A 16,105-nucleotide genomic window follows, 5' to 3' on the forward strand; every position below is an offset into this window, starting at 1 on the left:
CAGTACGAGGGAAACAACACCATGATAGATGGAGCAGAAGTGGGAGAAACTTGTTTACATATACTACAGATTCTACCTAAATTGAAGAAGAGAGAAAATTTTTTGTCATATTATATAAGAGAAGCAGAAAGGAGAGTGTGAGTAAACAATAGAATTTTATAGCCACAAAGTAAAGCAAATCATTTAAAAAAGAAAATGGTTCAAATGGCTCTGAGCACTATGGGACTCAACTGCTGTGGTCATAAGTCCCCTAGAACTTAGAACTACTTAAACCTAACTAACCTAAGGACATCACACACATCCATGCCCGAGGCAGGATTCGAACCTGCGACCGTAGCGGTTGTGCAGTTCCAGACTGTAGCGCCTTTAACCGCTCGGCCACTCCGGCCGGTTTTTAAAAAAATTATGAGTAGTTGGCACTTTCTAATAAGTAATTCTTGTCTCCTAGACAATATAGTACAAATAATGAAAAAAATTAATTAAAAAAAGACTGATAGAACTACTGGGCATACTTTTGACACTGTTTTGGCTACGAGCATGACAGATGTTTGGTGAGAAGCACTTTGTATCACTGATTTCACTAAGAAGAAACACTTTATACTACCCGGATCTCCTACTCGCTACGCAGTTGCGCTAACCACTACGCCTCGCTTCCCGCGCCCGGGTTCGATTCCCGGCGGGGTCAGGGATTTTCTCTGCCTCGTGATGATTGGGTGTTGTGTGATGTCATTAGGTTAGTTAGGTTTAAGTAGTTCTAAGTTCTAGGGGACTGATGACCATAGATGTTAAGTCACATAGTTCTCAGAGCCATTTGAACCATTTTTTACCCACTACGCCACCCTGGCACAATGGCTTGGCGCGACTGCACAGACTACCCCAGCAGTCCTACCTCAATCCAAATTTCCATTCACATCTCAGCTCACGTGGTATTCCCCCCTAAACTCGAACAACATTACAGAGGTTCACCAACTGTACTGGAATAGCACCTCAGCATCGAAAAAAACCAGGGATGCTGCCTGAAACCCAAGCACCGGCGCTTTAATCAATTGGAACTGTATGGTTCCAGACACATTTTCGAGTCTTCAACAAGCCGGCCTTGTGGCCGTGCGGTTCTAGGCGCTACAGTCTGGAACTGAGCGACCGCTACGGCTGCAGGTTCGAATCCTGCCTCGGGCATGGATGTGTTTGATGTCCTTAGGTTAGTTAGGTTTAATTAGTTCTAAGTTCTAGGCGACTGATGACCTGAGATGTTAAAAGTCCCATAGTGCTTAGAGCCAGAGTCTTCAACATCTATGATGTATACAATGTGATTCACGAAGATATGCAAATATTTTAATATGTTACTGTACAAGTAAAACTAAAGAAAAAAGTTCATATAAACATAGGTACGAAAATGTTTAGTTACTCACTTACGGCTAATAAAAGATTTTGCCTGAAATTTAGTAACTTCGCTAATACGAAGCCATTGCGAAACTGTACGAGGTTAAAGTAAACCACGATTTCCATTTATTTTGTTGCTTTTGGTTTGGTGAATCTAATAAAACATGTCCCAGACGTGTATCTGCAGTAGTTTTCCAGAACATCCAGATAAGCAAAGATTATTATACAAGTAAATTTGTTTACATTAAGAATGTAGAAACGATTCTGTCATTGTTGGAAACCGTTAGTGAGTTGTTTCAGTCGTTTCCTAACCTTGAAACGAGTTAGTTTTCTGTGCAAGAACGTAGTAACAACAGTATATTTGAGTGAAACCACATAATAACTGTTGTAGTTCGTAGTTTGTGTGCCCTCCATTAATAAAGCAGATTGTCTAACACATTCATACAGTTTCAGTTAACGTTATTATCATCATTTTTCCAAAATTAAATTCTCTACAACTTCCGTTGAAAACTTCGTGCAGTTTCTTGGAATTTAAAAATTAAATTGGGCCAAGTAGTTGATAAATGAAAAATTTTACGAAATTACTTCACGTCTACTTTGCTTCTCTGGATGTTCTGGAAAACTACTGCAGATACACGGCTGGGTCATGTTTTATTTGATTCACCAGATCAATAACACCAAAATAAATGGAAATCTTGCTTTACTTTAACCTCCTACAGTTTTGCGATGGCTTCATATTAGAGAAGTTGCTAAATTGCAAGCAAAATCTTTTATTAGCCGTAACTCCGCAACTAAAAATTTGCGGACCTATGTTTATACGAACTTTTTTCCTTAGTTTTACTTGTAGAATAGCATATTAAAATATTTGGATATCTTCGTGAATCATCCTGTTTATTATGACAACCGACAAATGCATTGAGAAGGGGGGGGGGGGGGGGAGGCGGCGTGCAGTGATAGTCTTTCAGTTGTGCAAAGCCACTGTGCCAGGTTGGCGTAGTGCATAGGACATCTGCTTCGTCAGCAGGAGACCCAAGTTCGAATCCTCGTCTTGGTGCAAATTTTCATTCGTCCCTTCAGTCTACATATATACATCATACATGTTTGCGACCTGAAAAGGTCTCGGAACCATATAGTTTCATTTGATTTATCCATAATCGATGCTGTTGAACTCCGCGATCGTTCCTTTAAAGGGTAATGCTGGAAAAAAAACGTCCTGTCAGTCACATTTCAGAGTTGCTTTATTAAAACACGACGGGTTGCGGGCCCATCTAAAGATGATTACATTCAGTTTAATTTTTCCACATGCAGTGTGGCAGTCCGCTGTTTAACATAAAAGGCAAATTATGTGGTATTAAGGAGACGTAAGTGCACGCACAGGAACTGTAAAGAATATACTTGATTATACTACTGTATTTAAATATAGATCGAGTATTTAAATAGAAATTGAATATTTTACTATTGAGTAATCATTGAAACACCTATTCCTATTTTCACATCTTAATTTATTCGAAATGTCATAAACTGTATAGGAACACAGTTACAGTGTGCTGCCTATTGGGATACGTAGTACAGCAAAAAGAGAAACAAACAAATAAGCAAATGATGAAGTTAAATACTATTATTTGATAGTGACTTAGCTACATGCTATAATTTGACAGTGACTATGTTATAAACATCGGTGTGCATAACTTACGAACGAAAGTAACGTTTGCATAATGTGTCACAGCCAAGTAAAATAGCTTTATGAAATTTGGACCACAAATAAAAATTCTGCTTGTTTTCTTTTTTTTGTTTCCATTTGTGTGAAGAAAACAATGTCCTATTGAAACTGTTAACTGAGATGTTCGGATAACGCTGTAGTTTGATTAACGTTCCTTACTAAAGTTATAGGTGAGCACAATTACATCCTGCCACAGCAGAAGTATGCATAGTGCGTTTGGAGAAGCGTAGTGTCTGATCTAATAACGCTAAGATCTTGCCGGCCTCAAGCAAATTTTACTGGGCTCGCTACAGTGTCCACCATGAGTCACATCTTTCGCGTCCTAACACTTTCGTCCTGTGGGCTGCTAATTAATTTCACGTTTGCGTTTAGCAGATACGCTGAAGAGTTCGCGGGAAGCAGGTACCGTTTCTCCTTGGCAGAGCAATCGTCTCTGGGGAAAGGGAAAGAACCGCGACTGTGATGTCACTGGGTAAGAGGAAAGTGAATGAATGGTCACTGGAGTAAGGTGTGCGGGACGGGGTCTGCGCTAGTTAGTGAGGAACACAAAAATGAGTCACGCGGGCCGAAAGCTTAACCGGTTGGCGTGCCAAACTACAGCCCACATGCAAACATGTCCTCCTAATTCTGCTCCCGTCGGTGAATCATGTCCACAAAATGCTAATGTAACAACGTGACTAACTACGGACGCGCTTTATCGTTACAGGATGTCGGTTCTTAAGCAGGTATCAATTATCTGGCCTGTTCGGAGGTCCCGCCTGCTGTTAAGGCCCTGCGCCAAGCGAAACTTTCTCACCGCTACGGGAAAGCCACCGAGCAGCTGCTAAAATAATTCGTCGAGCCTACATTAATAAGCTGACGTAGATTTCAGTGTTTCGACAAGCAGACACCCTAGTCAGCCATTGAGAACAATCCGATATGCACATGTTACATCCTCTTTAATGAATTTTGACAAAGGGGAAGTAGCGCAAACGTATTGCACGAGTATTACGAAATAGAACGCACTTAATTTTAGGCGTATTACTTTCCAGTGATGACCTTTAAACACCTACCATACTGAGGAAAAAAGCAGCGTTTCATGTACTTGTGACACTATTTTGCTGTTTTGCATTTTCTACGAGCTAGAAAAAAAGGGTACAAATAGCACCGACTGATCAAACCACCAGATCGCCACGTGGTACTGGAAGGTATTTTTTGATCCTGTATTGCATGGTGTTGCCATTTGGCAACAAAGCATAAATTTACGTATAATGTTAAGGCAACCACTCGTTTATCCTTGGTATTGCCGTCTGGCTACGCACACTATCTGGATGCCAATAACTAGACCGTGTTTAGCGCCATTATGTTGGCAGATACAGTTCAAAAACGATAATCTCTGAAGGTCGAGTGTACGAAAACACAAGCGAATGCTGATGAAAGAGTGAATTATTTCTGCCGTTTAGAACACATTTAATTAGATTTTTAAGGTATCTGGAGTGATGCTTAATGATAGCACAGATTGCGTTTCTATGTCTCTGTAACCGAACTATTAACAATTAACCAAAATTAAATAAAAAATTTATGTTGAAGCTGTTACATAGTATTGTGTGTGTCAGACTCCTACCCCCAGATATTTTTTTCGCAGAAATTGGTTTCCTAAAAAAAGTCATACAATGGACGGTTAAACTGTAGTAGAGATACGACGAACGTGTCACTGAGTGTGGCAGATTCTGTATATTTTGTTTAAGTAGCATTGTCAATAAAGATCTTTATATGAGAGCTCGTTCTTCATTTTTCGAATTACTTTCCTACATGAAGAGCGAAGAGGTGAAAGTTACACTTAATGTTCCGCTAATGAGAAATGTAAGCGGTATCTTGCGACGGCTGGCCAGAGACATACTATGGGAATGTCTGGTAAGGAGGAATGCACCAGAGAGTCTTATCATTTAAATAAAAATGTTGTACAATGACTTTCAGAGAGCTCCACCCATAAAGGAGATGGTCATTCTGATTGGTTTACCATAAGCAAAGGAGTGCAACAGGATAGCGCACTGTCACAGATCCGAGTCATCATGTGATGGACGACGTAATGAGGAGAGTAAGATATAAGAGTGACAATGAATTCAGCATCTTATACAGATAGTGTAGTGATGTGGTAAAGCTCAGAAGAAGAAGCGCGTGAGAAATGAATCACGTGGAATCATCAACTGAAGCAGTTTGGGCTGAAAATAAGCTACAGAATTTTAACTGTGAAGCTAGTCAGCAGACAAGAAGTGCATGTGAACCACGAGCTAGATGGAGAGAATTTAGAAGACGCACTCACTTTCAGCACTTTAATAGTATCGCAGCTCGAGATATTTAACCACTCTTCTATGGTACAATTAGATCCCCTTAAGATGCAATAAACCCTTTTATCGGGTATGCTTTTATTTTTTTATCGATAACTATATAGTCCAGGAAATCTGTACTGTCGGTAGTAGAGGCGATGGTAGATTCCAGACTGCGTAAATGAACACCCTGAGTTCAATTCTCCAAACAAGGATCTGGAATAAAAAGATTTGTCAAGAAACACAAGCTCAGTAGCAACTGTGGGAAAATATAAGAACATTAACGCTGAGATGTTTTGGACCTGTAAATAGGAAGGGTCAAGAAAGGATAGCGAAGAAATAGTTGGAAAATAAAACAACTAAAGGCAAGGTACTTAGTGACCAGCACAGGAAACACTGGGTCACTCAAGTGAAACAGCATCTGCAAGGCACAGGTATGGAATGGCACAGAATCGGCGGGGAAGGAGCGTACCTGGACAGACAAAGACTCAAAGCGGCACACCCGGGCAGCTGGAGATGGTACATGGATAGTGGCGACTTTCTACTGCTGACGAGGCGTCGACATTGGGTTACAAGAAGCTCTCCCACTTCAGTGTTATTCCACGTCTTGTTTATGATGTAATCAAAAGCAAAGCATTTATAGATAACTAATAAAAAAATGTCCCTGCAGTACTTGGAGATCTGTCAGTCCTCGCGACGAAACATCGCCCCTGCGAGAGTGAAGTAACGGCCCATGGACAAAATATTGCAGGCACAGGGAATACCGGTCATCGAAACACCCCCACTGTTCGCGGTAATAGCAGTACTTCCAAATAAGCCCTACGTCATTAATTAGTTTCCCCCGAATTTGCTATCAGATCAGAGAAGCGCTCAGCGGGGAATTCAGCCTGAGCTTATAGCAAGAAGCGTGACGCTTCCAGGGCACGCTTCCGTGCAGGCAAGTACGTGGAGCGCTCGCAAAACAACCTCGGTCCCCGGGTTAGGTGTCATTCCAAATAACGAAAAGGCCTTCGACTCGATTATAACTTCCCGTCATTATGGAGTGCGCTTGCCTTATGCACTGTCAGAACAGTCGAAAGCCGGCGGGTGTGGCCGAGCGGTTCTAGGCGCTTCAGCCTGGAACCACGCGACCGCTACGATCGCAGGTACGAATCCTGCCTCGGGCATGGATGTGTGTGATGTCCTTAGATTAGTTAGGTTTAATTAGTTCTAAGTTCTAGGTGACGGATGACCTCAGATGTTGAGTCCCATAGTGTTCAGAGCCATTTGAACCATTTGAACAGTCGAAATGGGGTAAAAGGAACTTCGGCGCTACATTCGGCTAAAACCAACGAGCAAATCAGCTGTCACCGAGCACTGCCTTGAGCATGGTCTCAGTATCGTGTTATAAACGAATTTCTGTGACAATGTAATTAAGGTGTTTATCGAAATGAAGACGTCGCAAAAAGGAATGAAATGGGAGGGTAATTACAATTTAAGCAAAATTTGGTATTCGGCGCTTAAATTGTGAAGATCTCTTGGGCGATCTCATCCATCGGAGGTGGAAAATTCTGACAGAATGTGCGTTTCGAGGAATAACAGAGCGGGCCCCGAGAAACAAAGACTTCACATACTGGTTACCGACCCGGCAGTGAGTATGCATAATTAAATAGCTCGCAGCACATGAAGAAGCCGAGAAGGTAGGTCGCCAAAATATTGTGCAAAACAATGGAATCAAGGATTCGGCTGTACAGGCAAAAGTACACGTTAATCAGTCACGTCGAGGAAACCTGAGAGATTATAGTGCCTTAGAAGCTATCACCCCGTGCTGAATTCATTTAATTTTTTACTTCTGTCAGAGTTGACATGCTCTATGGCTGGATGGCACTGCCACGGTCATACAATAAATTCAAAGATTCGATGCTTGATCAGTTCTAGGAGTTTTCTTGCCACTTAACTCGACGTTTACATTACTGTATTAATTGATTACGTGAAATATGACAAACTGTATCGTGGCCGAGTTTCCACATTTAACCATAGATCCATCTGTAGCTGGCTGGATGAGCTAATGATCAGGATGAATGATGGGAAATAAATACCAATTCCAGTAAAACCATTCCTAATGGCCTACAGCAGAAACCTTTCGATAACAGAAGCGTGAGCATGCAAGGGTAAAAGAATAACAACGTAAAACGTGCAGTTTATCAGCTATATACTTACAATAACGGTAGGGCAGAAACAATCAAAAACAGGCAGTGCAGCAGAACTACAGGAAATATAAGGAAGATTAAGCTGGGTTAGCCTAGGGACAGGAATTTACGCCGCGTAGTAAGTAGTGCGTCGTCGTCTCGACAGCAACAAAATACCGAATGTGTTTTCCGACAGGGAGTGTGTGCCAGCACTTTACATCAGGTGTGACTGGACAACCGGTTCTGAACGAATCTAATACGTTGTACGTTGCGTTCTGGTGAAGCAACTGTTGCAAATCAGGTAAAGTTCGTGTGAGAAATAGGTACAAAATGTACTAAAAGCCGGAAAGGCGTTTCAATGTAGAGGAACATGTGGTGTCTGTACATATCTGTGTACACAACATGACGAATGCAGATTTTAAAAATAAAATGGAGAAATAGGCGATTTGAATAGAATTTGGGAAACTTGCCAACAAGAAACATTAGTAAATAATAAAATAATTTTAGCGTAAACAATTGTTCATCGAAAAAAACACCACATTTGACCTTCATTTGTTTTTCGTTACTGATGCTTTTTTATTTGCAATATTTATCATTTCTGTTGGTAATATTTTCAGTTATAGATTTTAATAACGCTTTATTCTAACAAATTATAATACAGAACTGTCATCAAATTCAAAATACTGCAGTACTATCAGTATCTAAGTAAGCTGTTACGTTATTACTACCATCTTTACTAGAAGACGACGTAGGCAATCATATAAGAAATACATAAGCATCGGGAAGAACAGAACTGTAGTAACATGTTGATAAGAAAAGTGCGGTTCATTATTTTTTGTAAACAGTGACGCAAACTTAAGTTCTGCTACTGAAGTAATCTGTGAGTCGACTACCCACATCAAGTCCTTAGTATAGAGCAAAGCTGCCTGTACCTGATGTTTTCCTGAGGAAACTTCTGAGTGATTTCCAGTCCATCAGTGCCATGTGGATTAGCAGACAAGTATTTCTCTCTGAGCATATAGCTTAAATAACAACACAAAGCAATTATCAGTTTCGCAGTTTCAGTCTCTGTATTTATTGGAGTGAAGAAAATTCCGAAAGCGGTACACATTATTCGGAAGGCGCTTCCTGGAGCTCACCTCGCTCTACTCGTTCTCTTGCATCTACCAACAATTGCTTTTTGAATACTGTTTCATGTCATGTTCGCGCAGTCCATACTATATAACACGTTGCAGCAAGAGCCTTGCGTAAGGGAGATGTGGTGGGGAAGGAAACGTAGTTTCATGTTGTACCAAACGTCCCAATTTCAGTTTTCTAAATATTAATGCATCACTCCGCCATGCTATACGAACCCACATCAGTAACCAAAAACGAGCAGTCGTCGCCAACCATGACAAGAAGCACATTAGAAAAATATTGTTTGTAGTTGAAGATCAAACTTACAGCATTTGCGGATGCCACCCATTTTACATGCTTTCCATGAATGGCCGTAGCACAGTTATTAAAACCCCTATCTGTCCAAAACTCCTACGCTTTTCATTCTCAGTCTGCTTAGCGAGGTAGAAATAGCGTACAAGCTTTTTTTCGAAGAGCTGTCAGTAGTTGTAGTACAAACGTGCATATAGCTGATGGAGTGAGGCGCCAGGCAAATGCCAATGACCGGTACGATTCTCCTGTGGTAATGAACCTGAAACGAAACTGATTTGCTTCCATAAATTTTTTCTATAACTGCCACACAACCCACCTTTAGTGCACAGTATATTAGCACTTTGGTTAAAGTAACAATATTTTGTTTGAACATTCTTACCAGACAGCACATATGGACTGATTGGTTAATGAGCTTCCGACTTCATTTTCCTGGAAAAATGGCTCTGAGCACTATGGGACTTAACATCTATGGTCATCAGTCCCCTAGAACTTAGAACTACTTAAACCTAACTAAGCTAAGGACATCGCACAACACCCAGTCATCACGAGGCAGAGAAAATCCCTGACCCCGCCGGGAATCGAACCCGGGAACCCGGGCGTGGGAAGCGAGAACGCTACCGCACGACCACGAGCTGCGGACTTCCTGGAAAACACAAGTGCGTTACGTATTTAAATTTTGCTTACATACCGACGCTGAACTAAATGTCCTGTTCGCACAGCGCAAAATTCATGTTCCTAGGAAAATCCCACTTCAGTGTTTCATGAACCGTCGATCTTAAAGAGGCAAACCACAAGCTCGGAATGGACAAGGAAGGGAAACCATGCAAAACCTAAATCAGAATGGCTGGATGGGGCTCGAACTACTGTTCAAAAATGACTCTGAGGAATATGGGACTTAGCATCTGAGGTCATCAGTCCCCTAGAACTTAGAATTACGTAAACCTAACTAACCTAAGGGCATCACACACATCCATGCCCGAGGCAGGATTCGAACCTGCGACCGTAGCAGTCGCGCAGTTCCGGACTGAAGCGCCTAGAACCGCTCGGGCACCGCGGCCGGCTGGAACTACTGTCTCCGAGAATATCATTCCCGTGTTGAACCATTGTGCCACCTCGCTCGGTTTGAAGAATAGACTGAAATAAGACAGTTCATGTAGAACAGTGCAATTTCCTCATTGCTGCACATGGGGAAGTTCTGTGGACGTCATTTTCCATCTTTTCCTCCTGCCTTAAATAACCTTCAGCTAATCCATATGAGACGTTGCGCAACTCAGCATTTTACTGCCATCCAGGTGACATGCATTCACACACCAGGGAAACTTACATCGAAGCGAAGACTACGTCAAAGATTCTTAAACAGTTCTCGATGTGATCTTTCTTAAATTTGTTCAACTAAGTTGTCATTACATTATCATAACCACAACGCTCAGGGAATCTGTGGCGTCTGCTTCGAATTCCACTCAATGCGTTATCACAAACGAGGGCGTGCTGAAAAGTAATACCTCCGAATTTTTTACGAGAAAATTCCCAAAGGTTTATAAAACCATCTCAGCTATGAATTTGAGTAATTGAAATAACGTTTATCAGGTTACATCGTCCCATCATCGATATTAGCAGCACATCACTAATAATGACAACATACACATCATATCTCGATATATTCCGATGGGAAAAAATTATACATATTTTAGTTGACACTGTATGTCACGACGATGTCATCTGTGTGAGTAGTACGTATAGGACTTTCGGGGGTTTGTTACACTGTATTACCACTAATATTATACAATAACCATAAAATGAAAATGGTTATTAAATAAATTATAAGTTTTGTAACATAAGAGATGCATTTTGAGTTTGTTATTATGTGCGATGTTAACATCAGCGTGGTACTGATAGTTGATCTGTTCAATAGTTGGCACATCTTTGCACTGCCTTAAATGCTTCACTGAATAGCCGCTGACCTACTCTGTTCAGAGCATAAGTATACCACGCGAAAACGTCTGTGAGGTTACCTATGTAGGCTACCGCTCATATCAATGACGGAACGATGTACATCTGACGACTGTTATTCCAATTACGCAAATGCATAGCTGAATGGCATTGTAAGTGCTTTGTTACATTGATATAAGATGTGATGTATTTAATGCTGTTTGACGTAACAGCTGCTTACGTTAATGTTACATCCTTTGTTTTATGTATCTTTAGTCTTCTTTGTTACAGTGGAACCGATGATGGTCTGATCCTAGACCGAAATCGATCGTCTCTAATAAAATATACCGTTTCAGCTATGTGTTGCATAATGCAGCTCTTAACATTTTTTTTTAGTCTCTCATTCCCTAATTCCCTCAGCATCACTTCAATTTGACAGCATTCCATTATACTCCTTTCACTTTTGCTAGCCGGCCGCTGTGGCCGAGCGGTTCTAGGCGCTTCAGTCCGGAACCGCGCTGCTGCTACGGTCGCAGGTTCGAATCCTGCCTCGGGCATGGGTGTGTGTGATGTCATTAGGTTAGTTAGGTTTAAGTAGTTCTAAGTCTAGGGGACTGATGACCTCAGATGTTAAGTCCCATAGTGTGTAGAGCTATGTCAACCATTTGAACTTTTGTTACTATTCATCTTATAATCTCGTTTGAAGACAGCACTCATTCCGTTCCACAGATCTACGTACTTGCTCAGTGTGCATTTTGAATAACACGGGGGATAGATTACTTCGTTGCTTCACTACCTTCTCAACGACTGCTTCCCTTTCCTGTCCTGCGAGTCATAGCTGCAGTCTCGTCCCTTAAAAGATGTAGAGTATCTTCTGCTCCCTGTGTTTTGATCAGTGTTAAGGCCAGGATTTCATAATATTTTCCAGTAAACAGCGTCGAAAGCTTTCTCTAAATTTAGAAATGCTCTAAACGTAGACGTGCCGTACTTAAGTCTGTCGTCTAAGATACGTCATCTGGTCAGTATTGCCTCATGGGGTCCTACATTTCTCCGGAACTAAAATGGATCTCCCCAGAGGTCGAATATACCTGTCTTTCCATTCTTCTGCCTTTAATTCATGTAAGAATACCTATGAGTTACGAGTATTTAACAGATGGTTAGATGTGAACCTGTCAGCCCTGCCTTTTTTAAATTGGACTTGTGAACAACATAACTGTCAAAAAAGTATTTCGGTATAGTCGCCGTACACTAATAAAACTAGCAAATTAAATAGCGCCATGCCCTTTTTTTGTATCATCAAACTACACTCCTCTGCTACTTGCTCACCTGTGCCAATTTCTTCACCTCAGTTTGTAATTACATAATTCATTCCATGTTTCGAATCTTTGGGCTAATTAACAACATATACTAAAGAACGAAGATTACTCAGTAGCACATCAACGACATAAAGTTTGCTGAATCGTGATTTCGCTGAATATTTGCAATACAGTAGCACACCGCTTTCTTCCTTTGTTATCAATGCTGACGCTGTTAGAACGCAGACATTTTTTATATGTAGCTGGGAATCATGAATAGCCGCGATTGCAGCACTGATTAGTGATGCAGGCTTCCATTTGATTCCAGCGATAGCTATAAAATGAGTAAAAATGGTTGTTGCCGACGTTCGACTGAAGCGTAAAACAATTTCGGTCCAGCAAAATTAGAGCTATGCGTGTCTCACTCTACCGTTCTGGTGAATGCGACGTATCAGCGAAACACGTGGAAAATAAAACACCTATTGTGACGCGCTGACGCTGGCTGTAAGCAAAATCGTTTCTGCAAAATGAATTTCGCTCCAAATTGCGAATGTATGTTGAGAGCAAACGACAGACTAGCGACAACCGCACGCCGATACGTCATTTTCTCAGCGGCAAAAGTTAACTTCATTTTGCCGAACAGACTTTATTTAATTTACTTTTCGATTACGATAGAATTTCGGGATTGCGATGCAGTTAGACAAGTAATGGGCTACATCGTTGCTGGTACTTTTATTGTGAGAAATTTTATAAATGTCGATTAACATCCGTCGACGATTCGTGGGAGATAACAGAAAGAATATTATTCATGCATTTTTTGTGTCCAGTGTCATCAAATTCCTCACATTGTTTACTGTCCCCACCGCAGATGACCACAACTGTTGTATATATTTTTTTTACGTGCTTATAAGATTCATTTCTTTTTCAGCTACAAAGTATTTGTAACTGAAGTCAGCGTCAGGCGGTATTATGATGGGTGGATGAACGTTTTATGCACGTGGTTTCCGGGTGCTATTGTAAGGGTACAATTCTTCTCGTATCTAAAGATATGTTGTCACTTACGGTATCAGTGGGCAGCGATTTATTTTACTGTTCTGACTATTAGAATTAATATACTGACCTTGAATTGAATGGTTTCTCAATGATTTTACTTCACTTCTTCTTTCAGTGTGTGTGTAATGCGAATTAAATTACGAAGTTACTCTCTCTGCAACTATCGAGTCCTATCCTATATCCCTCAGTTGCGTGTAACATTACGGTATACTGATAATTTTTACACTCGAAAGTTGTCAATAATATTCGATCTTTGACAATAACATCCGACAGTCGGCAACACAAATCTAAACATTGCATCACAGCAAGTGTTCAGTTCCTAGTGCTGTGAAATGTGGAAAAAACCCTAAGTCGCAATTATAAGAGGAGGAACGACATCAGGAATGGAACAGAGACGTAATATGTAGAAAATCGCCCACGCAACCTGTAAGTGGAATTTAAAATATTGCTACATCATAGCAAAAAGCAACCACCAGAACTGTTTATAACCTATAGGTACATTTCCCCAAAATGTAAACTAAATAGTAAAAATATGTACATTTTCCAGACCACTGAAGATGCCTTACGGAGAATAAACGCGTATGAAACTAAAATTGTGTTTCATTCAGTTTCAGTCAGTCGATCCAAAAAATAAAAATTATCAATACTCTCTCTGGTTTATAAGAGACGTTTTTAAGACCTTGTTCTCATCACCAAGTTTTGTGAGGATTTACGTAATTTTTGCCAACGGCCTTGGCGCAGTGGTAACACCGGTTCCCGTCAGATCACCGAAGTTAAGTGCTGTCGAGCTGGGCTAGCACTTGGATGGGTGACCATCCGGTCTGCCGAGCGCTGTTGGCAAGCGGGGCAAACTGAGGAGCTACTTGATTGAGAAGTAGCGGCTCTGGTCTCGGAAACTGACATACAGCCGGGAGAGCGGTGTGCTGACCACATGCCCTCCGTATCGGTATCCAGTGACGCCTGAGGGCTGAGGATGACACGGCGGCCGGTCGGTACCGTTGGGCCTTCCAAGCCCTGTTTGGACGGAGTTACATAATTTTTGAATACAACTTCTGCGTGAGTTGTGCTGGGACTTTTTTCCTACAGTAGTCTTTTAATATTCTCGTTACAACTGATAAAACGGGGATTCCAGCGCCTTGGAAAATAAGTTGCCAATAGAAAAGTGCTTTGTCGACCTAATTGCAGGGATTGTGCTTCCTTCTAGAAGAAGAATTGTGTCGTAAAATCTTTTTCTTATTTTATCATATGATGCAAACAAAAACTATGTTTGATGCAACTGTGCCGGCCGGAGTGGCCGAGCGGTTCTAGGCGCTACAGTCTGCGCTGCGGTCGCAGGTTCGAATCCTGCCTCGGGCATGGATGTGTGTGTTGTCCATAGGTTGGTTAGGTTTAGGTATTTCTAAGTTCTAGGGGACTGATGACCTCAGAAGTTAAGTCCCATAGTGCTCAGAGCCATTTGAACCATTTTTTTATGCAACTGTGTGAATTTCTGTGTGGAGAAGATGAGGTTGTAAAAGACACTAAGGATTGTTCAGATGTTGCAGAAAGACTGGTGGTGCTTCATCAGCGGCCTAGCCATTTATCTGTCATGCTACTCGTCTGTTAAACCACCTGACTTTCGGATTAGAAGAGAGTTTTTCATTTCTTGGAGTGTAATTAAATTCTGTTTGCTTGTTTACTTCGATCTGTCTGAGTAACACAGTCTAGGCCACAACATACAGGATGCCCAAAACAAAACAAAAAACAAAAAAAAAAAAAAAAAAACACCGACAAACTTTAGTGACAGGTTCCTTATACAGAATAAGGAAAAAATGTCTAGTACACTCGGGTTCTATAATACATACTCGTGCCTTAAGAGGTATGAGCACTTGTTCATCTTCGGTACTGTGAAACAGATATCTTCTACTGTAAGGTTTTTGCTTTACGTGTTTTGGGAGGAGGAAATATTGACTAAAACAAGGAAAAAAAAGTCAAGTAAATGCGGGATCTAAAATGCATACTTTAAGAGCTATGAGCAGTCGTTCATCTTCGGTAGCGTGGAACACATCTCTTCTGCCGAACAAGTGTCCATAGCTCTTGAGGTATGCGTTTTAGAGTCCATGTTTACTAGACATCTTTTTTTGTTTTGGTCCAGAGGTTGCAAAAGAAGAGATGTATTTTATAGTATCGGAGATGAATAAGTGCTAGAATCTGTTAAAGTATGCGCTTTAGAGCCCTCTCTTACTAGAAACCTTTGTCTTGTTTTTGTGTAAGAAACATGTGCCTAACGTTTATCGGTGTTTTTTTGGGACACCGCGTATTTATTTTTTATGATCAGTTTCAGCCACTAGAGGCCATCTTCAAATATGATTACCTGTCTATTTCTGCTCGTCGACTTGGATGAATCTACACTGCAGTACTTCCCAGCTCGACTGAAATTATATTAGGAGATGAAAAGGTCAGCACAGGAGAGCAAGTCGTGGTGGGTCGCATCGAAACGCTAAGGACCCTGACGACTCAAAAACAGTGTTTGCAGCTGTATGCCACGTCAGATAAAATGCTACAGCGCAGTTCTTGTCGCACTTTATACGACGCGCAAATGTGGGGAAGTGTACACTTTCACTGGAAAGCAACCACATCTCGCGGGCGCGTACACCGCTGCGTCGACACCTGTTTTGCTCCGGCTTGCGTGTAGGTACGCGGCGCAGTGATCGCTGTAGGAAAAACACGTACCGCTGGATGCTTGGCCGACCTCGACGTCGCAGAGGCGGCGAAATCTTTGCGGTCGGCGCCAGGATCGGCTAGCCGCTGGTCCACATCTTATGCCAGGTATGACGGATGCTGATG

General features: G+C 41.4%; 1 protein-coding gene and 1 pseudogene across 1 annotated transcript in view; one reads left to right on the forward strand and one right to left on the reverse strand.

Moving 5' to 3' along the window:
- The window catches only part of LOC124593836 (protein lozenge-like), a 713,984-nt gene that overhangs the window by 231,611 nt on the left and 466,268 nt on the right, over positions 1-16,105 (reverse strand). The gene's annotated exons all lie outside the window — the stretch shown is intronic.
- LOC124597718 lies at positions 14,002-14,119 on the forward strand (annotated as a pseudogene).

The sequence above is a fragment of the Schistocerca americana genome, chromosome 2 (genome assembly GCF_021461395.2).
Source record: "Schistocerca americana isolate TAMUIC-IGC-003095 chromosome 2, iqSchAmer2.1, whole genome shotgun sequence".
NCBI classification, from domain to species: Eukaryota; Metazoa; Arthropoda; class Insecta; order Orthoptera; family Acrididae; genus Schistocerca; species Schistocerca americana.